Source organism: Botryllus schlosseri, unplaced genomic scaffold (genome assembly GCF_051294905.1).
Source record: "Botryllus schlosseri isolate E-star unplaced genomic scaffold, Bs_hap1 Bs17a, whole genome shotgun sequence".
NCBI classification, from domain to species: Eukaryota; Metazoa; Chordata; class Ascidiacea; order Stolidobranchia; family Styelidae; genus Botryllus; species Botryllus schlosseri.
The window spans coordinates 1,075,089-1,085,100 of record NW_027648626.1 but is presented as its reverse complement, the minus strand read 5'-3'; the positions used below and the strand labels follow the sequence as shown (position 1 = coordinate 1,085,100).

Sequence of the window (10,012 nt, the reverse complement as noted above, 5' to 3'; positions counted from 1 at the left end):
CTAAATTGCGAAACATCAGTGGCACGGTGATGGCCCAATGCCCAATAATGAAGATACATGGCTACTGTAATTCGCGCGCAGCGCGAAAAATGTTTGAATAAGTTGCATAAATTTAAAAAAAATACTTTATGATTTATGCTAATTCACGAAATAATTTTGGGCCCCCTTCGAGCTCGCCCCCCCCCCAATTGGTGGGTTTGGGGTGCGGCAGTTACGGTGCTGATCCCGGGGGTCGGCTGGGTGCTGCACATACGTGTATCACAACGTGATGAACTAAAAATGGTACAATAGAACTCAGTTCACCCCTGGCATATATCTCCATTAACTCGTCTTCATCCATTGGGTTGAGTATGAGAACGGAACTTGGTACCCGAAATTGCCGACAGTTTGATTTGCATCTCACGATGTGGCAGAAATCTGGTAAATTCACACATCGACCAAAATGACCACCCATCTATCTACAGTGCATTGGTTGCCATCTAATATTTGGACCTTTATTACGATATTAACCTTAACTAGGCATCAGACATCTATAAAAAAGATTCTGAAGATAAATCAGTTACAGCATTAAAAGGTATATAACTGCTTGACAAAGAAATGGGAAATGCTCATTCTGGTAAGTGCTAGTTAAATATTTGTTGATATTTAGTTCTTTGTGGTACACCTTGGGGTATTAAATTCCACATTCTGTTTAACTTGCACTTTCTATTGAATAATTAATTTTTTTGGACAATCTGTCGAAGTTCCACTACATCGCCATGTTTGTTAACACGATTACTGTAAATTAAAATTGAAAATCTAAAATATACAAGCCTTGGCATCGCAATGGAGAAAAATTCGCTCTCATAGTTGTGCCTTACATTGGATGCTGGCCGGATAGGGGCACTGACTCAGCCACAGATCTGTGTTTTATCAATATTAACAACAATTAAAAATGTATAGACACAGACCGATATGAGTAGCGAAATTATGGTGAAACCGCGGTATTTTCTGTAATTTTGCTTGTAAGTCAGAAGCTGGTCATTTTCTTACACGAGTAGCGCTCATAACCAGTTTACTTATATATTCTCCTAAATTCGTTCAAAATAAAGGAACTAATGGTTCTTTATTTATCTTACTTGGCGTAAATAGTGAGAATATCGTGCGACTCGGTATGAACTCCGTAATTCATCTTCAACGGATAAAATCCTTTCTCTGCGATGCCCGATGTACACACCCCGATTACAGGTGACGTTGTACATTGTAGCTCACGACACTAGGATATTTAGTTAAACATACTGGTCAGAAAGCTTCAAATAATATCTACTGTACAAATGGCTCTCACTCGCTAAAGTGGTATAGAACCACACTTCCAGATTTCGAGAAGCAGTGCGCTGCAATATATATTAGCTAGCATAGGAATAACAATTTGAATGTATTACTGAAATTTTAAAAATTTACTCCAATCTCGCCATTTTCCTTTGGGGGCAGGTTGCTCCCCGGATTATGTGTGTATCTACCAGTTTTACTGTGAATAAAGAATATAATAATCTCGCCATTTTCCTTTGGGGGCAGGTTGCTCCCCGGATTATGTGTGTATCTACCAGTTTCGCTGTGAATAAAGAATATAATAATCCTAGAGCAGTAGTCGGGAACCTTTTTCGTCTAAAGAGCCATATTAGCCCGATATTTTCCATTTCAACTCCCAAAGAGCCATACGTAACAATCAATTGTTACGTCACAATTGAAAATTCGTGACAACATGGTGGTACTAGTATAAACTCACTATGATATGGGATTCGTCGTGTGCGCCATATTTTCTCTGTAAAATCTCGTGCTAATCATGTTGGTTACCTTCTTTGAGCATGCGATACCTGAATTACATATCGTTTGCAAGTTACATCTTTTTAATTGTATTACAATGAGAGCCATTTTCAAAGCTGAAGACAGCTAATATTTCCAACAGTAAATACATTAATCTACTAGTTACACACTTTTTACATTTAATGCGTCTCTTGGTGTTGCAAGATATTACTGATGGTTGTGTAGAGGTGAGGTGTAGTCTGGTTTAATGAGGTTAGGCTTCATACAAAATTTGAGACTTTCGTCAGTTATACGAGGTCGTAGGTTCATCTTAATCATGGTTGTTCATGTTCATGGTTGTCCATCTTGCTATTCACGGCCGTGTTTCGATTACATAGATAGAATCCAGCCGTAATAGATCACCAAATATCAATATTAAATTGGTTACTTGGGGACTTCCAATCGCAGGATGGGCTTGTGGTGTTATGTGCCAACATAGTGTTCTTGTGAAATACGTTATATTTATATTGTAGAAGCAGAGCGCCCCAGCAGGCTTTATATACGCACAGAAATCGCAAATATTAGGGATATGAAAAGTTACCGGAAATAGATGTTTAGTCTTTATGAATGAATTTCGTCGACAATATTGGTAGTTGCACATATTTCTATCCAACATTGATCCTCTCTCAGCCGCCCTGATCAGATTTTCCGATGGAGGGTGCATCTTCAAAATGTTGGGCACATAATTAATGATGATGCATCTGCGTATTGTTGCCAATCACTTTGCTGCATATTTTTATATCTTGACTTTCCATGAGGGTTGTCGAAATAGCAAAATATATATATCGGAATCTCTCAGAAATACCTTCATTCGCGAGAAGAACACGAGTTCGCATTTGTATAGTACGGCGGTCAGATTACTAGAACACTATTGTACCTTTAACTGAAAAGTCAGGCCACTCAAAATCGCGCCAGCGCGAAGAAAATTTCCAAGTCGACTTAAAATCCCTAAATTTAAATTGCATGTTGACTGCCGCCAACTCACGCTAATCAACGCACAATTATAGTTATGCGGCCGCAGGTTTGCCACCTCTGATCTTGATGCTTTTTTTAAATGCGAGTATCCATGATCGCATGCGTTGGTGAAGCCATACATGGTCACTACAGCATTACATACCCAGTACCCCCCGTAAGGTGTGATACCTACGTCAATGACGTGGGGTCAGGGGTCATGCCTCGTCTTTAAATCGCTTGGGCCAAGGTGGGTGACTGATTCCAAAGACTACTCCAAGTCGTTTCGACACCTTCCTATCTTTTCATTGTATCTCAATTTTTGTGGTGTATTGAACTGTATGTATGTATAAGGGGTTTTATGGTGCTCGACTACTAGGGTCTTGTGCACCAGGCCTGAGAGGGAGCCATAGTTGAATCAGATATGTCTACACAAAACTACAAATTCTACGACCGCAATAACCATGTGCGGATCAGTCAACAGACATTTCAAGGTAAATCTCACACTGCTACGTTCGGCTACGTTTTTTAAATATTGTCTCTGGTGATCGTATCGAGGACACATCAGTAGAAAATGTTCGACAGTTTCAGGTACGCTGCACGTTTCGCAGAGACCACTGTCGTGACAACCCATGCGTTAGAGGTGTGAGTTTAATTTACAGTGTCCAGTTTGCAGTCGCAATATAATTGCTGATTCTCTCCGCGACAAATTTCGTGGACGGGTAATGCATGAGAACGGTGCGTGCATACGAAGGTACGCAGAGTCTCGATCGATGCCATTTAATTCCGACATCCACTTCTCAGTACATAATCTATTGGTGTATGACTTCATTTCGGTAAGTGACAGAATCGTTCCGTTTTCGTCGTTGGGTCCGGGTGTGCTAGCGGCCAGTTTTGCGAGTTTATCCGCCCTTTCATTGCCACGTATTCCTGTGTGAGCGGGAATCCAAGTAAACGTGACTTGTACTCCATTTGTCGCCAAGTCTCTGCAAAGTAAGATAATAGTTTCAATTAAACTATTCGAATTGCCATTGTTTTTGATCGACGTCAATGCGCTTTTACTGTCGGAGAATATCGCCAACCGTTTGGACGGCATACATGCGCTGCTCGCCCAATTTAGACTTAACATAATTGCGTATAATTCCGAGGAAAATATTGATTGATTGGCGTCACGTGAGGCCCAATGAGAATATTGAACTTCGTCGACCCAAAATGCTGCACCACCGCGCGTATTTGTTTTCGAACCGTCGGTGTATACTTTCGTATAAGTGCGATAACGTGTCGCTATGTAACGTTCGCATTCCTGACGTATGTAGTCAGGATGGTGTGCCCCGGAGGTGATCAGCGTCAATTTAAAATCGACAACAAGCTGTTGATTCACCCAGGGCGGCCATGCACTCGGTATCCTAGACTGTAAAATAATATTTTGAATAGAAGTGGATCTGGTTTTCATATGAAACGTCATAAACTGAGGCAAGTCGGGAAAAAATTCGTGCCAAGATTCTCGAGTTAATGATATGCAGGGGTGGTTTGGAGTTGCCAGAATCATACTGCGATACTTATAACACGCTTGAAGTTGTCTTATATGAATTGGTGGTTCCCCGCAGGAATGCTGCAGGGCGTAGACTGGCGTGCTCATCATAGCTGTGTTCTGAATTTTCTGTATTGCTTGTATGATGTAGAGTGGCGAAAATAAATACGCTTCACAGCCATACTCAATGACGGATCTAATTAGTGCTCTATATACAGCTAGAAGGCAAGGCTTGCTCGCACCCCATGATGTCCCGCTTAATACCCTCAAAATGTTCAATCTTTTAGTACATTTGCCCACGACCGCATCCTTGTGGAGTCGGTACGATAGGCGCGAATCAAATTTGATTCCAAGATATTTATGTTGCTTATTTATTGAGAGTGGTGTACCTCCTATCTGAAGGTTCACTTGCGGTAGTTTCATACGCTTGGAGAATATGACTGCAGCTGATTTTTCCACATTGACACGAAGTCCCCATTTCTTTGTCCACTTTAGCACTTCATCCAAGGATTTTTGGATATTTTTCGCCGATGCTGTAATGTTGAGTCCTGTTTCCCATATACATGCATCGTCCGCATATAGATTCATTGTGCTGTTGACTGCTGTGGGGAGATCATTAATCATTACGCTAAACAAAGTCGGACTTAACACACTACCCTGGGGAGTGCCATTTTCTAGAATGTAGGTATTAGATAGACTCTGTCCTACGCGTACTTGGAAAGTGCGATTGCTGATAAATGAATATATCCATTTCAAGATGTTGCCGGATATTCCAAGCTTGTGAAGCTTGTAGATCACACCTTCTCGCCATACCAAGTCATACGCTTTCTGAAAATCAAGAAATACTGCTATTGTTGAGCGTTTGTTCCAAATTCCTTTGTATATTTCATCATGGAGAGCCATTATGCAGTCTGTTGTCGATCTTCGAGCCCGGAAACCACTTTGCACGGGAGTTATCAGACCTTTGCTCTCCAGAAACCAATTCAGACGATTCGCTATCATTCTCTCCATTACTTTGCACGTGGTGTTCGTTAACGATATGGGTCGATATGACGCTGGGTCGGACGTGACTTTGCCCTCTTTTAGCAATGGAATGATTATCGCGTGCCGCCAGTGATCCGGGCACTGCCCATCTTTCCAATATCTATTGAAGATTGACAGCAGATAATTTCGACTACGTCGGTTAAGATTTCTTATCATCTGATAGCAAATTTCATCGGGTCCTGGAGATGTACTTTTCCCTCGACTTAATGCCCTTTCCAGCTCATTCATGGTGAAAGGCTTATTAATACCGTCGTCTGCTGGATTTTCTGTTTGCATAATTGGTATGATGTATTCGTTTATGAACTCTTGTCGTCTGACCTTAAACTGCGGATCGAGATTTTGGTCGCTACTAACCGACGCAAATTGTTCAGCAAGCGCGTTTGCTTTATCAGTGTTGTCTGTTAATTTAATGCCTTGGGACTTGAGACTATTTATGACGTTCCATGTACGGGTTCCCATCATCGATCGTACTGTTCGCCAAACCTTCGTTAATTTAGAATTGCTATTCAGTGATAGGCAGAAATTTTCCCAGTGTGATTTTTTGGCAGCTTGAATTGTTTTCCTTGTTTCTGCGCGTTGCTTCTTGAACGCAACCACTGAATCGATATGAAAGGATAGCTTCATTTTCAAAAACGCCGCTCGTTTACGACGAACTGCTCTGGAGCAGGATTCGTTCCACCAAGGAACACAGCTCTTTCTGTGAGGTTTTGATACAGGAATGCATGTTCTTGCCGCTTGTATGATTGCTTGGGAAGCATGTTCCATGGTATTATCACCCTTTTGAAGTCCAGACAATAATTCGTGTTCAGCAATTTGCCTATACCTGTCCCAATCTGCTTTGTGGAATGACCAAGACCGAAAGTGATTTTCTGGTATAGCGATTGGGATATTGATCGCGTTAAATATGACGAAGTGATCGCTACCAAGTAAGTGATCTGTGACCGTGGTTTCTATTTTGAGTGCGATATCTTTTGATGCAATGCATAGGTCTAATAGAGATGTGACACCAGAATCCGACGCGATGTTGATGCGAGTGCCTGCCGTGACGTTGGTAATCACAAAATCATTGCCGTCTATCACTTCGTACAGGTTCCGCCCATATCTGTTTGTACTGCTGCTACCCCATAATGGATGGTGCGCATTAAAATCGCCCACAATAATTGATTTCGAATACAGGGAGTTGAAGCATGCTTCTAGAGTGGTCTTAGAAAGTAATCGATTTGGTGGAGCGTACAGGTTCATGATGTTGATCCCTTCAACCTTGATAAGCTGTGCTTCTATCGGGTCCGATCCGGTCAGTTCGATTTCTTCGTACTGTAACATTTCCTTGATAAATAAGCAGACCCCACCCCCATGGATATCTCGGTCTTTTCGAATAAGCTTATATCCACGGATTTTCGGCTTGTAACGGGACACCAAGTGTGACTCTTGAAGTGCTATAATCTGCGGCTCTTCCGCTAAGCCTTCTAAAAAATGTTTCAGCTCATTAATCTTTCTATATATGCCGCGGCAATTCCATTGCATTATTGTGAAGAACGTCCTTTGTTCTTCCCCGACTTTTTCTGGACCTCTTGTACGTCTTTCGCGAGGGGTGGACCCCCACCCTCAGTCATATTCGTGATGCTGTAGTTGGGCATATTTTCGATTGTTGGCTGGCTCGTTTGTTGACTGTTATGTGACTCTAGGCACTCTAACTTATCCACCTCATTTCCTCCACTAAATGTTAGATCGATCGCACCTCCAATATCGACTTCAGGAGTCGTCATCATGTCATTGAGTTGGTCAACTTGGTTTCCGTTACTCTGACTGAATGCGTGATTTTTTGTCACCGGGATACCAAGATTTTCGCCCGCTGATTTTTCTATGATTGCTTCAATGTCGATGCTTCGTTTTTCTATAAAGCTTGTTAGCGTGTTTTTCATGACTTCGGCAATGAAATTAAAGAAACCAGAGATTGGGATCGTGATATGATCCCCTCTCTTCTGCACTACTGAGCTCTGTTGCTGAGATACGTTTCGGCGATACTGGTTTTGGCCTGGTAGGCCTGGTACGGTGTTTTTATTCGACACGTCGGGAGTAATATCCGCAATTCTATACGAAGTAGCGTTCGGTTTCGGCAATGGTGGGAATTCACTGAGAGGTGGCACTACCTGATCACTAATTTCGTTTTGCAACGTATTCCTTGCAGTCCAATAGTCTATGTTGGCGTTCGCCATTATTTTCTGAATCCTAACTTCCTGTTGATACCTTGGGCAACCAGTGTATCGAGCAGAGTGAGAATTGCCGCAGTTAACGCAGTGGAGAACAGTACTATCACACTTGTCATGGGTGTGGCGGTTTCCGCATTTAGAGCAACGCTGCGCGCTTCGACAATGCTTCGATTTATGACCGAAGCGATTGCAATTATAGCATCTAGTGGGTGGTTGATTGTATACGCGTGGCCTAAATCGTAAGAATCCTATCTTAACCACGGCTGGCAAGATTGTCGACGCGAAGCACAAAAGCACTGATTTACCCCGTATAGTTTCGCCGTCAGCGCGATAGGAGAATCTACGCGCGAACGTAACATGTTGGTTTGCCAACGAATGCAATATCTCCTCATCCGACATTTCTAGTGGAACGTTTGTAATAACTCCTTTCACTTCTACTGGTCTGGTGTTGTATAATTCCGTTCGCACCTCTATTGGATTTGTGCTCGATCCGAGATCGGTGCACGACAGTAACTTAGAAACTTGATCACTATTCGCACATTTTACACAGATATCCCCAGAAAGAAGGACTTTGACATCCTTGTAATTACCGCCTAGAGCTGCGTACAACGACTTATTTATAGTCAACGGATTGTATTGCCGAATGCGCTTATTTACACCTTTTATAATCACCGACTCATCAATCCCAAATCTTGCTGAGTTCCCTGTCGCTACCTCCTTCGAGGAAGGCCCAGGAAGATCTGAATCTGCGGAGCGCTTCTGCGCCCCGCCACTACCTGACATAACTTGGCTGTTTTATATCACGCAGATATGCGATACAACTATTGTTTACAGAACTACAGAACGCTTAAAACTGATATAAGGCTACTGCTACGCGACTGTCGACTACGCGGCTAGACGTTAATTAGGCGAGTCACTATACGAGATCACGATAAGACGTCCTATCTCCACGGCGCTCAACACTCGAATTGGTGTATTGAACTGATGAAAATTGCTAATAAACCGAACTGAAGGGGAAGCAAGTGAGGGAGTGCCTCACTTGTCGTCAGGATGAGTAAACGAAAATCGTGAAACCTTCAATGATTATATTATCGATATTTTTCATCGATGTTCATGAATTGTGAGCATTTTCATTCCCAAAATCACGCGATTTGCATATTTATTACCAATTAAAACGTGGATAGCTATGGGGTTGTTTGTAATATGAATTTTCAATTGTGAATGTCACTTCCACGGCTGCATTGTCATACAGGCGTCAACACGTCTGTTTTTCTCTTTGATCAATCAAGATATCGTTTTCGCCACTTCATCCGCGTAAGCGGTGTCTTACAAAAAGCCTAGAGGTGGGCCCGTGCTATAAGTCGGCATTTACGGAAAATAATGAAGAATCTCGGCCTGGTGTAAATGACCATAGTAGTCGACAAACACCATGAATACCACAAAAAGAAAAAAAAAGAAAGATATCGTGTATTCCAACATTTCGAGGCGTGTACATCGAATTAGGGATTGGTATTGCTCACCGGTGTGAGAGCTAGGGGATATGTGCTACCGCAGAATCAAAAATTGCAAAATGATCTCTGGCCCTCAAATCTTCGTCTCAACACTTTGATACAAGCTCTAACTATCCGCAGGACATTTACATGGATATCCTCCTTTTCCAAAAAATATTTAGAAACGTTTAAAATTTGTTGCTCGAATGTATCATCGGTCCCCACCCGGTGAGTCAAATGGCACACGACCAAAATTTTTCAACTTGTTCTGTTGTGTACTATAATCTAAGCTACAGAATGCCAATGAAAAATGTTTCGTCGCCACCTACAAGAATAAAAGAGATTATATCAACTCAAATGTCGGGAAAAATCATGTTTTGATTATTAAATTATTAAATTAATGCCACATACATATTACCGGAAAATCGACATTTTGACTTTCAAATATATCGTAATAGCGATAAAAAACCACAGCTAACTATGATTTACAGCCTCTATATATGAAGGCGTGTTTCTGTTTTTAAGTAATTAGTTGGTCCAACTATTTTGCTTGATTTGGCTATGGTACCATAGGTCCTCCAGCCTATAAATATTGTAACTGAATTTAAAATAGCCCACTCTAGGATGGTATTGATTCAAAAAATATGTGCCATTATATACCCTGCTACAAGCCCTATAATTCACATCAAAAATTATAACGGGTTTATTAGTCTGGAAGGTGATATAGAAAAATGTATATGTCGATCCATATTTACTTTGCACCCCCTAAAACGTAAATCATTTGTCACAGACCCCAGGTCGAGGTTTTTTGCATGTGAGGAAAGGTTCTGCCAGCATGCCATTGTAGACAAAGTCGCGTACTGTAATCATGGGATTATCACATAGAATTTTTCAAGTATTTTCGGTCCCAGTGTCTCATCGGTACCACATCTCCCCTACTTGAA

The 10,012-nt window shown here is 41.7% G+C and overlaps 1 long non-coding RNA gene across 1 annotated transcript in view; it reads left to right on the top strand.

The window, feature by feature from the left end:
• The window catches only part of LOC145459648 (uncharacterized), a 333,482-nt gene that overhangs the window by 136,266 nt on the left and 187,204 nt on the right, over positions 1-10,012 (top strand). The window lies entirely within an intron of this gene.